This window comes from Rhinichthys klamathensis, unplaced genomic scaffold, assembly GCF_029890125.1.
Source record: "Rhinichthys klamathensis goyatoka isolate OS25496 unplaced genomic scaffold, OSU_Roscu_1.1 h1tg000354l_1, whole genome shotgun sequence".
Taxonomy (NCBI): Eukaryota; Metazoa; Chordata; class Actinopteri; order Cypriniformes; family Leuciscidae; genus Rhinichthys; species Rhinichthys klamathensis.
The window spans coordinates 474,986-488,673 of record NW_026606864.1 but is presented as its reverse complement, the minus strand read 5'-3'; positions in this window follow the sequence as shown (position 1 = coordinate 488,673).

Genomic DNA, 13,688 nt, shown 5'->3' with positions numbered 1-13,688 from the left:
ATTTTCGGGGTGTCCAGATGTTTTGAGACCAGATGCGTAAGAGTGCCGACAGCATCCTCCGTGCTACGATGTTGCCTATATGCGAATTGGAACGGATCCAGGATATCCTGTACAGACTGAGAGAGCTCATTTGCTACGAATTTTTCCAATGACTTCATTAATACGGATGTTAAAGCCACGGGTCTGAAGTCATTACACTCCTTGGGGCATGATTTCTTTGGTAGGGGAATGATATGCGATGTTTTCCAGGCCACAGGGACCGTGTGCGTATCCATGGATTGTTGGAAGATGGGTTGCCACACTGGTGCTAGCTCCTTGCTGTAAGTTTTCAGGATAGAGGCACTGATGTTGTCCGGGCCGGTGGCTTTACGTGAATTAAGCTGACCAAATACTTTTTCCACCTGACCCACTGTAATTGTCACTCTATCCTCGGAGCCTATCGTGACTGACTCCAACACCTTCCTGCATCTCTCCGTACTACCAGAGGTTTCAAACCTTGTAAAAAAGGTGTTCAATTCCGTGGCAGAGGTTATCTCATCACTTGTCACAAATGGTATCCTGTTTTTACCTGGCATGCCTGTCATACTTTTTATTGTATCCCACGTTTTACGTGGATTGCCAGCCTTGAATGCTTCCTCCAGATGTTTCTTGTGTGCCTTCTTTGCCTTCCTCAATTTTTCCCTCAGTTCTTTATTTGTTTTTTGTAACTCTCTTCTATCCTTATTTTTAAACGCCAATTTTCTCAAATTCATTACTTGTTTAATGTCTTTAGTTACATAAGTTTTGTTATTAGGGTACACCTTAACTGTTTTTGTGGGTATGATAGACTGTACACAGAAGTTGATATAATCTGTTGTAGCAGTGCAAGTTTCTTCCAATGTGTCCCCCCTCAGCACTTGCCAGTCCGTGCAGTCGAAGCAAGCTCCCAGCTCCTCTCTGCTGTCATCAGTCCACTGTCGAACCACCTTAATCTCTGGTTTTTGACTTTTTAATTTTGATGTGTACATCGGGATAAGATGTACCACATTATGGTCAGAGTTAGAAATTGGTGGTTTGCTCCTGGATTGATAGGCATTAGGGAGGTTAATGTAGCATTTATCCAGTATACTCTCCTTCCTAGTTTCACATTTCACAACCTGTTGAAATCCTGGCAAGGTTTTCTCTAGGTTGCAGTTGTTAAAATCTCCTAAAACAATAGCAGGAGCATCTGGGAAATGTTGTTGTTGGTTATGTACACAATCTGCTATTGATGTAGCGGCGCAATGCATTTGACAACTTGGGGGGACATAGACAACAAATAGCAGAATGCAGCCGAACTCCCGGGGAAGGTAAAATGGTCTCAACCCAATTGCCAGCAATTCAAAGTCTCTATTACATATCATGTGTTTAATTGTGTACTGGAGACACCACCGTTCGTTTAAATAGACACAGATCCCTCCTCCCCTACTTTTTCCCGAGTTCTCATTTCTGTCCGCCCTTATAAGTGAAAATCCACTGATGTCATAAAGTGAGTCCGGAGCGTCAGTGTGCAGCCATGACTCAGTGAAGCAGAGAAGAGCAGCCTCGCGAAATTCAAAAGAGTACCTTACAAGTGCCCGTATGTCGTCGATTTTGTTGTTGATAGAGCGCAGGTTGGCTAGGATCATAGCAGGTAGAGCTGGTCTGTACTTTCGCTGCCGCAGTCTCCTCCTCATTCCACCCCGTCTCCCTCGCTTCCTCCTCTGTCCGCTCAGTCGCTCCGGTTCCTCCACCCGAGCAGCCAGCCGTGATCGCCTCCGTGATCGCCTCCTTCTCCCCCAGATTGCCGAACGTGTCAATTCCCCCGGGATACTAGCCAGCAGCCCGGGTGTAGCTCGTTCTTCAAGTCCCACTTTATTAAGTGTTAGGAGTGCGATGCGAGCATAAACAAACGCTGGTCGGCTGTCCCTGCGCCATTCCTGCATTTCAACACTCTCGGTGCGTGAGTGCACAAGCAGACCAAATATGATTAAAAGTCCAATAAAAAGTCTGATAAAACAAGAAATGTCCACCACTCTGGACAATTAAGCCATAATCATCAAACTTATAACAAATAAAGGCTTGAAATATCTCACTTTGCATGTATTGAGTCTATATATTAGTTTCACCTTTTACATTGAATTACTGAAATAAATTAACTTTTGCATGATATTCTAATTTTTCGAGTTTCACCTGTATAAATGATCAAATAAAATGAGAGGCAGACAAGATCAGTTGCAATTCAATATGCTAATAGATCTATTCAATATGCAACTTAGTACAATTAATTATATTTAAGTAATGAAATCATTTAATAAAGGATAAGTTATACTCACAAAGTGTCCAGAGAGCACAGAGACCTCCGAGAGCAAAAACAAGAGAGAAACCCAGAACAATCAGAGGAACTTTAGTCCACTTAGAGGTAATGACTTCTGTCTCTTGTTCTTGCATTTGAATGGAGTTGACTGGGGTCAGAAATGAAAGGCAGGGTAGGTGATTAGTTCCAGAAACATGTTTTGTCATGCTGGTTGAAAGTCTTGAATTTCACAAATGTAACAGTTTCTTAGCAGTTATTCTTCAGCTTCTTCAAAACACCTCATAGCATTTGTGGAAAAAATAAATATAATACAAACAAAATGAGGATTCTTGGTTTTGGTCACAGTATAAACAGTAACAATGCTAGATAAGAAACACCAATTTGATATCTCCTTTAAAGGGGTCATGACAGGAGAAATCAAATTTGTCATATAAGAGGTCATTGTATCATAAAAATATCCTGCAAGTTTCATAGCTTAAAACGTCCTCCACATTATCAACAAAGCATTTTTAACAAGCTCCAAAAATCGACAAATAGTTTTACACCATCATAGGCCCAGCCCACTGGCATTCTGTCGCTTAACTCATTTGTGCCCACATTTTTCTGAATGGTTTAATAGTCGTGTTAATAGTGTCCTATGTGAACATGTTCTGCATTTATTTCCCCAGGTTTTTTGCACCCCCTCAATGTCAAATTTGAATAGGAGGATAAGATTTGGCATCTAACTCAAAATAACTGCTTTCAACAGATCAATCTTTATTTATAAACAAATGTATTATGTATAAAAGTCGAAGAACATTTCGATGCAAACCCAAAAAAGCTGCATCTAGCTTATAATCTCTTGAATATAAAAACACAACAAACAACAAATCCATTTGTCTTAACCCTTGTGCGCGGTAACACTATGTAACATTATTGAAAAACTGATTTCAGTATAAAAGCTGCTAAAGTTAATTACATATTGTTACACTAGGTTGAAGTAGAGGCACAAGCAGGATCCAAGTGCAGTGTAGTTTAATAAGCAAACTCAAAACTTCACAAATGCCTTAAAAAACAGATATACCACATATGTTTTTTTTTTGTGTGCAAAAGAAAATGTATTAACATGATAAGTGAACCTCAAGGAACATAATATAATTTAAAAATAAATCCATGTCATGACCCCTTTTATTGGTTGAATGAATGAAACATTTTACACAAAGATCTTTCTCTGCTGTGATAATCTTGCTAATATGATCTTGATGTCTGTTTTCTTCACAGACAATTTTTCAATACTTTAACTCTCTGAACTTTCTTAACAGAAATGAGCAGAATATAAGTTTTAAAACGTGCCAATAATATCTTACCTTTGTACAGAGAGCATTTGGCACCTGAAGCTGGCATGTAATCCATTTCATGAATCCAATAGAAGACGAGCCCTTCTGCTTGAACGCTTGCTATAAACAAGAAAGTCACAGGCTTGTAAAGTCACATACTGCAGAGACATGCTGGAAGTTACAAAACCTTTTTTTAGGTTTAACTAAAGCACTTCAGATTAGAGCATGAATAATAAGAGCATGATGAAATAATTATTATGAGTGAGGTTTTGTGTGAGCAGTTATAGTTTAAATGTTCCAGCAAAATGCAAATCTATTTTGTTTTATTTACAACTTAGAAAAATCTTAGAGTGTAGGTTCAACATTTTTCAGGATTTGCCATTTTTAATAAAAAATGTTTTGCCTTTACTAATTTGTAAGGTAACACTTTACTTGAAGGGGTGTGCATAAGACTGACATGACACCTTCATAATCATGACATGACACATGTCATGAATATGAAGGAGATTTAATGCATGTTTATGACAACCGTCATTAAGTGTCATTCGGTCAATTATGACATTTTTAATGCAAATATGACATTGTTTGAGATGTCTTTGTTATGACAGCTTGACATAAACCAATACATCATAACCTGTCAGTGTCTTGGTAATGACAACTTGACATTACCAAGACAACATAAATTGTCATAAATATGTCATAAACATGACATAGCAGATTGATTATCAAACTTAAGAAACCACTTAGCTTTATGGGTTATTAAACTGTCAGGTGGTTGCAGGGCCGGCCCTGACCAATTTGCTGCCCTAGGCAAGATTTTACCTGGTGCCCCATGCATTACAGCCCATTTCACCCCATCATTGTGTTGGTGATTATTTAGTCATATATATACATATATATATATATATATATATATATATATATAGCAAGAGCATTACATCTAGCATTCAAGTCAAGTCCCCTTTATTTTTATATAGTGCTTTTTAGCCTACAATACAGATTATTTCAAGGCAGCTTTACAGTGATAACAGGAAAATAATGCAACAAAGTTTGCTTCTCCTGTACAGCAGATCTAGAAGAAAATAGTGTCATAATCAAGCTTAAGTATGTTCAGTGATGGTTTATTTTGTTGTAAAAAAAATATTAATTTATCTAATTTATATAGCCGCTCTGGATAAAACAGTGATGTCATCGTCCAAATGTCATTCATGCACAAACTATTCATTGAGCACTAGCAAAAGTGTTTGTTTGGGAGTTTGTTTGGCAGCAATCTTCCACTAAATTATGGCACGGTTCGTGTTTTCAACATGAATGAAACTGCGAAATGTCTTCTTTAATGTGAATTTTACATAAAACATAATAAACCTGTAGCCTATAAATATCGTTAATAATTTTGGCAAAAAACAACAACAAAAAAAGCCATATATCCCCCTTAAAACTGCACAACTGTATAGTAAAGTGATAGTAAATGCGTCTAAATATGACTGACATGATTGTTACAAATCGCATTGTCTGGGGGCTCTGAAGAACTCAGAACTACTGTTAGCATAAAGTTATAAGGTAAAAGTAACTGCCATTAAATTATAGTATCTTACTACTATGCAATTAGATGAACTGTTCATTCATTACATCACTTTACCTCTGTCTTTATCCCCTTGTTGTGTCCTCTTCTTTTTGGCACTGTATCTATCGCAGGCTATAATGCTAATTTAAATGTGTCATGAAAATTCGGCCATCTGTCACAATGAGGAAACTTTCACCGTGTCTAGACCTGGCGCGAGCTGCCAGGCCCGGGCAGTGCTTGAGTGTGTTAAGCGCCCTCAAACGAAAGCAATGCTGTCTACATTGGATGCGGCGAGGGGCGACGCTACACAACAAAATACCAACAGTAAACTGATCGCGCGCGCTCTGTTTCTGGCGCACTTCAAGCACTCGCTGGGCGGGGGAAGATTGATGCGCCGGACCGGAGTCGGGGGACTTAGTTAAGTTTTTGTGGAGTTGCTTTGCTTTTTTTTGTAGTATTTCGAATTAATGGTCTTAAAATAGTATTAGTAAAAAAAAAAAGTAAAAAAAAAAATTCACTCGTTCACTCATTTTGGCGCCCCTAATGAGTAGTGGCGCCCTTAGCATTTGCCTATACCGCCTATGCCACGGGCCGGCCCTGGGTGGTTGGTTTTACATTGGCTGTTTTTTTATGTAAAACCTATGCAATCCACTGCATTATAAAACTGGGAAAAGCCAGGATATTTTTAATATACCTCTGATTGTATTCGTCTGAAAGAAGAAAGTCATATACACCTAGGATGGCTTGAGGGTGAGTAACTCATGGACTAATTTTCATTTGAAAGAGAACTAATCTTTTAAAGAGCTCTGACTTATACCACTACCAGATCAGCTCAGGGCAGAAAGTCATGGGTTGCCGTCTCATATACGGTAGTTACGACATTGGGTTAACGCAGTATAAGCTCGTTGTTTTAGATTGTAAGACTGGAGAACCTGGAAAAGGGCTACTCTCTCTGAGAAAACAAAGGAAATTAACATTTGAACACTTTCTTGCTAAAGAAACAACACATCCCCAGATGCACCACACCGAGCAGTTCACGCAGAAACCTTTACCCGCTTAACGTAAACACTGCAGGCCTTACAAAATGGTGACCCCGACGTGATATACACACAGTTTGGCCTACAGTCCTGGAGCACTATCAGCACCTCTGCATTTAGGAATTCCAAATGGCCCTTGAGTTAAGAAAGAGGGGAGTTGAAACAGAAAAAGCAAATGTCTTTGTTCATTTTCAAATACAGTATCTTTGGTTATTTTCAACCCTACAGATCAAGTGGAACTGTAAAAGGAGGCTGCTGCTTGTTTGCGTATTCGGTGACTATGTATGACAAATCCTATAATTGTATGAAAATTTTTTTTTCCTGAGACTTCCACAGAAGGTAAATGTACCTTTATTAATTTATATCAGGATCTGAAGAGAGTTTCAACTAGTATAACAAAAAGTATTTATGAAAAACATTGCCTATTGTAGCTTTAAGAGCGAAAAATGACTACAAATGAAAATTTTATGGGCTTTCTATATAAAACGCTATATATATAAAATGCACTAGTTTATTTTGGCATAATTTAAGCTACTAGATTTAAGAAAGCCAGACAGAACAGGATAGTTTGGATAGGATCCTCTTTTGGATTTGCTTTTTCGTGGTAAGTTAGTTACATGTCTTCCTTCCAGTGAAATGTAACAGGACATACTTCACCGGAGAAAAAATAAATAATTTAAACTTAGCAAAAATAAGCAAATCCAAAAGAGGATTCTATCCAAACATCTGTCAAAAATCACACTGTGCTGAACCCCTCAGTTTGCTGACATGATTGCTGTCAATATACACACCAAAGGGTTGTTAAAAATATATATATAGTTTAATATAATAAAACAATAAAAAGTGCCCACTTTATTTTTTCTATTTCCTCCAACCTTCTCTATTTCTTGCGTTTCCTTATGCTTCTTTGCATTCAAACTGTACAGAGATTTTATTGGCACGTATTAGAAATTTTATTCTGCGTTTAGTTTATATAACAGAGATCAGAGAAGTTTTTTTGGGAATCTAAACATTCCTTGTGTCTATAGAGGGTGGAGTAACAGCTGTATAAACTAGTTGGATGTTTTTCCTTTTCCCTTTCCTTTTTCCTTTTTCCACTGTTACTGTTCTTAATGCCAAATTCACTATTTTTTTAGGCTTTGGAAGGACATTAAGGACATGCTATAATTTTGGATCGTGCCGGAGTAACTGATTTGGGGAATTTCTAACAGACTCAGTCTCCGACATCTTGCCAACACTCGTCCAGCGAATGATTAGTAAGAATGTCTGTAGACTATACTAGGATATTACTCTCTTGGCCATTGACAATAATATCAAAATATTGATCCAACACTGTTTAAGAGTATGTAGCAACCCGGTGGATCGGTGAATCTGAGGGAGGTGTCTATGTCGAGCGGATCTGTTGGTTGTGCTCACTGGCAGTTGTCGGGGACTCCCAGACCTATAGAATAGTGTATATCTAATTCTATTGACTGATCTAAATGTATTATTATTATTATCACGACTAATATATATATTATCATTAAATTACTAATTATAATGTCTCATTCTATTATACTATTATTATAAATTACTAGTGCTATTCCCATTATTGTTACTACTACTACTATTATTATTATTGTTATTATTATTAGCATGTAGAGTTGTTCACAACTCTATTACTATGATTGTCTTAAATTGCCTCTATCTATATGTATATCACTAAGTATCTCATTACTTGCCATCTTATTACTTATATCTATATATCTATATTTAGCTGTTTTCCATCTCTTTGTTTTTGTTTTGTATTTGTTTTTCACTCTTCTTTATGTGTGTCATTGATTTCTAACCTTGTATAAGTTACTGTTTTTGCAATAAAAAAAGAGTATGTAGCAACAATCCATATGATTAGGGACTCAAGTTTATGATCGTAAAGTACAAACAACATTATTAACTAGACTAAATGCTTAAAATAGTCATACATGCACACAGTTTAGCTTAGACTTGAAATTCTGGTAGTATTGAAATCCAGCAGATCAATAGTTTGACAGAACAATCAATATCTTAGTTAACACACTTCAGACAAGGGCTAGGTGATACTTAGTGCATCGATTAAGAAAGATTAAGCTTGATACTTACATGTTCTGCCTGTTTGAAAAAGAGTGTCCTGATGCAATTTGTTGAGGCTGCAGTTGATCTTTGCGGAAGTTGTATTGATGAACGAGAACAGGTTTGATGCAGAGGGTCTTTGATAAATGTCAAGGACTTCTTCTAGTTGAGGATAATCATATGCATGTCATCCAACTCTCCCAAACTATCCTCCCTGTAGTGATCTTTTAAAACGTGAGGATGCCACTCCCTCAGGACGTGAGCAAGCCAATGAGAAGTTTGGAGAGAGAAAGTTGACTCTCTTTGTCTTACTGCATGTTGCTTTGCTTTGTAAAAATTGGATGATAAAGGTGAAATGATTAATTTGCAATGATTGACAGCTGTTAAAGGTAGAGGTTGCTGCAATAGTGACATCTAGAGGAGAATAGAGAAGAAATATATTCAGGCTAAATTGATTTTTTTTATTAAATAATGATCAATAATCTTTAGTTTAGCTCACATAGATTGATGTCGTGTGCACTGTGTGAAGAGTTTTGAGGAAACGGTGTCCTAACGAATGTAAAAAAAGAAAGAAAAAGATAATAATAATAATTATGGCATGCTTACTAACTACACCATTGTGGGGACATAAAACACCTGATTTTCAGTGACAGATGTGTATTGTGACTGAGCAAATGCCAAGCTTTTAACTGATGCCAGAAGCTTTGAACTGTTCAAGACAACAGCTAATGTGAATTTATGTGAACCCTTGAGATTATGCAACCTTTTTTGTGGACCTGTACTTCCAACACTACACCCCAATACTCCTCTTTCCCTTCAGTAAGTGAGATGACTCTGATATGTCAACATTTGCTTTATTAGAGAACATATAGTTTACACACAGTCCAATATAACATGATCCCAGACACATTTCTTAATGGATGCGCTAAAGTGGGAGAGCTTAATAATTGCAAAAGTTTAGTCTTAAATTAGATCATATCACTTACAGGACACTGTTGAAGCTCATTTAAATTTACTGTCAAATCCCTGTAAGCCTTGTATACAAATATAAAACTTTTTTTTTTTAAATAACACAATTGTTTCTGCTATGCAATTGCAAGCTTTATACACTCACCGGCCACTTTATTAGGTACACCTGTCCAACTGCTCGTTAACACTTAATTTCTAAGCAGCCAATCACATGGCGGCAACTCAGTGCATTTAGGCATGTAGACATGGTCAAGACAATCTCCTGCAGTTCAAACCGAGCATCAGTATGGGGAAGAAAGTTGATTTGAGTGACTTTGAACGTGGCATGATTGTTGGTGCCAGAAGGGCTGGTCTGAGTATTTCAGAAACTGCTAATCTACTGGGATTTTCACGCACAACCATCTCTAGGGTTTACAGAGAATGGTCCGAAAAAGAAAAAACATCCAGTGAGCGGCAGTTCTGTGGGCGGAAATGCCTTGTTGATGCCAGAGGTCAGAGGAGAATGGCCAGACTGGTTCGAGCTGATAGAAGGGCAACAGTGACTGAAATAACCACTCGTTACAACCGAGGTATGCAGCAAAGCATTTGTGAAGCCACAACACGCACAACCTTGAGGCGGATGGGCTACAACAGCAGAAGACTCCACCGGGTACCACTCATCTCCACTACAAATAGGAAAAAGAGGCTACAATTTGCAAGAGCTCACCAAAATTGAACAGTTGAAGACTGGAAAAATGTTGCCTGGTCTGATGAGTCTCGATTTCTGTTGAGACATTCAGATGTTAGAGTCAGAATTTGGCGTAAACAGAATAAGAACATGGAACCATCATGCCTTGTTACCACTGTGCAGGCTGGTGGTGGTGGTGTAATGGTGTGGGGGATGTTTTGCTGGCACACTTTAGGCCCCTTAGTGCCAATTGGGCATCGTTTAAATGCCACGGCCTACCTGAGCATTGTTTCTGACCATGTCCATCCCTTTATGGCCACCATGTACCCATCCTCTGATGGCTACTTCCACCATGTCACAAAGCTCTAATCATTTCAAATTGGTTTCTTGAACATGACAATGAGTTCACTGTACTAAAATGGCCTCCACAGTCACCAGATCTCAACCCAATAGAGCATCTTTGGGATGTGGTGGAACGGGAGATTCGCATTATGGATGTGCAGCCGACAAATCTGCGGCAACTGTGTGATGCCATCATGTCAATATGGACCAAACTCCCTGAGGAATGCTTCCAGCACCTTGTTGAATCTATGCCACGAAGAATTGAGGCAGTTCTGAAGGCAAAAGGGGGTCCAATCCGTTACTAGCATGGGGTACCTAATAAAGTGGCCGGTGAGTGTATATATATATATATATATATATATATATATATATATATATATATACAGTATATATATATTAGTATATTATATACTGTATATAAAACACCCATTTACATACTAATTTAAGACACATTTGCTAGAATAGTCCTTAAAGTTTTCTAACAACTATGATTGTTAGATATCAGGATAGGGTGATAGAAGAGCTCAAAATCATCTTGGCAGAAACCTCTAATCTTACAAAAAGATGAAATGATAATGTGATGCTAGATTCTGCTCTGACTGAAGAAGGCTGTATTCTGGTTATATTAAAATTACAGACAGTCATTGTAAAACAACTTTACTTGTTTCCCCCATCCATTTCCCAGGGTTCCACTCCCCCCTTCATCTTGTTTTGTGTTCCGGGCCCAGTAAGCTTTGGAGACCCATGAGCTTTCACTAATAATATAGCAGCAATATGCTGTCCACATGTAGGAGGGAATGTTCACTCTATTATTCAGTTTATCATCGCCAGGTAAAGCTCCTGTCAACACATAGGCTGAGACTTTATTGTGGTTTTTAGGGTCACGACAGTAATTGTTCATATTTGTTCTAGTCTCTTGTTCAATGCGCTTCCATCTACCATCCATTAAGTTGTTCTTCTGTGGAACGCTGTTGGTGAGTGTGAATGTAGATTTAGCAGTTTCTCTATCAGCTGCATGAAAGAATGGAAATAGCTGACCAGAAGACACATTGTGTGTGTTATCGTTGTAATCTTCATTGGTAGCCTGATTGACGAATGGCACACGAGCTTCAGCACTTGAAGGTTCAAGCTATAGGACAAAAAAATTGAAAGAGACGCACAGTCCATTGAACAATAAAACTTTACAAAATAAGAGACTAGATTAATTAATTTCTAGACTGTAGATATATAAAGCGCTGACACGCTAATTTTTTTAATCATAAAAAAAACACTATTAGAAACATCACCTTTGACTCGATCATTCAAATTCAATTCAATTCAAATTTATTTGTATAGCGCTTTTCACAATACATATTGTTTCAAAGCAGCTTTGCAGAAATGCATTTCAGAAATGTACATAGAAAAATACAGTTAGTTAATCATCATGTATTAATTTAGGGCATAACATATCGCTGGCATTGAGTCGTCTCTTCACAGGCGTCGAGTCGTCTCATCGCAGGTGTTGGGGACATCTGAAGTCTCCGTGAGAGGCTGGATACAGACTGGAGCTGACGAACGCTATTTACCAATAACAGCAGAAAAGCAGATGGGAAATAATTAGCGTAGCTGCTGTTCATAATATTAATGCATTCGATCTGATTCAACAGTGGTATAAAAGGTAAGCATTATGTGAATGCTTGGCTGAAGAGATGCGTCTTTAATCTAGTTTTGAACTGGGAGAGCGAGTCTGAGCCTCGAACAGTATCAGGAAGGCTATTCCAGAGTTTAGGAGCTAAATGTGAGAACGCCCTCCCTCCTTTAGTGGACTTAGATATCCTAGGAATGACCAGAAGCCTCGAATTTAGGGATCTTAAAGAACGCGATGGATTGTAGGGCGATAGAAGATCCATTAAATACACAGGAGCTAAACCATTTAGAGCTTTATAGGTCAGTAGTAATACTTTGTAATTGATACGGAACTTAATAGGTAACCAGTGTAGAGATGATAAAATTGGTGTTATATGATCATATTTTCTTGACCTAGTAAGAACTCTAGCGGCTGCATTTTGCACTAACTGTAGCTTGTTGTTAAGATCATCCAGGGAATTAAAGGGATACTCCACTTTTTTTGGAAATAGGCTCATTTTACAACTCCCCCAGAGTTAAACTGTTGAGTTTTACCGTTTTTGAATCCATTCAGCCGATCTCCGGTTCTGACGGTACCACTTTTAGCATATTTTAGCATACATCATTGAAGTGGACAAGACCATTAGCATTTCTCATTAAAAAATGACCAAAGTGTTTCGATATTTTTCCTATTTAAAACTTGACTCTTCTGTAGTTACATCGTGCACTAAGACCGACGGAAAATGTAAAGTTGCGATTTTCTAGGCTGATATGGCTAGGAACTATACTCTCATTCCTGCGTAATAATCAAGAAACTTCACTGCCGTACCATGAGAGCAGCAGGCGTAATGATATGACGCAGCGCCTGAAAATAGGCCACCTTCCGTCAACACAACGGAACTATTTTCAGGCGCTGCGTCATATCATTACGCCTGCTGCTCTCATGGTACGGCAGTGAAGTTTCTTGATTATTACGCAGGAATGAGAGTATAGTTCCTAGCCATATCAGCCTAGAAAATCGCAACTTTACATTTCCGTCGGTCTTAGTGCACGATGTAACTACAGAAGAGTCAAGTTTTAAATAGGAAAAATATCGAAACACTTTGGTCATTTTTTAATGAGAAATGCTAATGGTCTTGTCCACTTCAATGATGTATGCTAAGCTATGCTAAAAGTGGTACCGCCAGAACCGGAGATCGGCTGAATGGATTCAAAAACGGTAAAACTCAACAGTTTAACTCTGGGGGAGTTGTAAATTGAGCCTATTTCCAAAAAAAGTGGAGTATCCCTTTAAGATCTCCTCATGTGTTCCAGTGAATCTGTGAGCTGAAAAAAGAGGGATCCTCTTTGTTGTATCATAGAGTGTTGCAAATCTTATTCTTTCCTTATATTTTTGACAGTATGCAAGTGCTGAATATACAGACATTCAACAGGCCTACTATACAATATTCAGTACAATACTATACTTGCAGTGCATACAGTATACAATATATTTACCTTACTACTGTAAGTTGTGATTACTATACTTTTTTACGTAATTGCAAAATCAGTTTACTTCATTACAATATACTTTTTTTGTAACTGCATGCTTTGGATTCTGTGTTCTCCATTTTTTGATGTAGTGTCTAATGAAAGATCTGTAGTCTTTATAATATTGACTCATGTGTGTAGCCTATGATCTGAAAGCAATGCTTGATTTTGAGCACAGATAAAATAGTTTTAAGGCAATTGTTTGATTTTGCCAGAAGATTCAGATGTTCTCTGAATGTGACTTGAAGATTTGTTC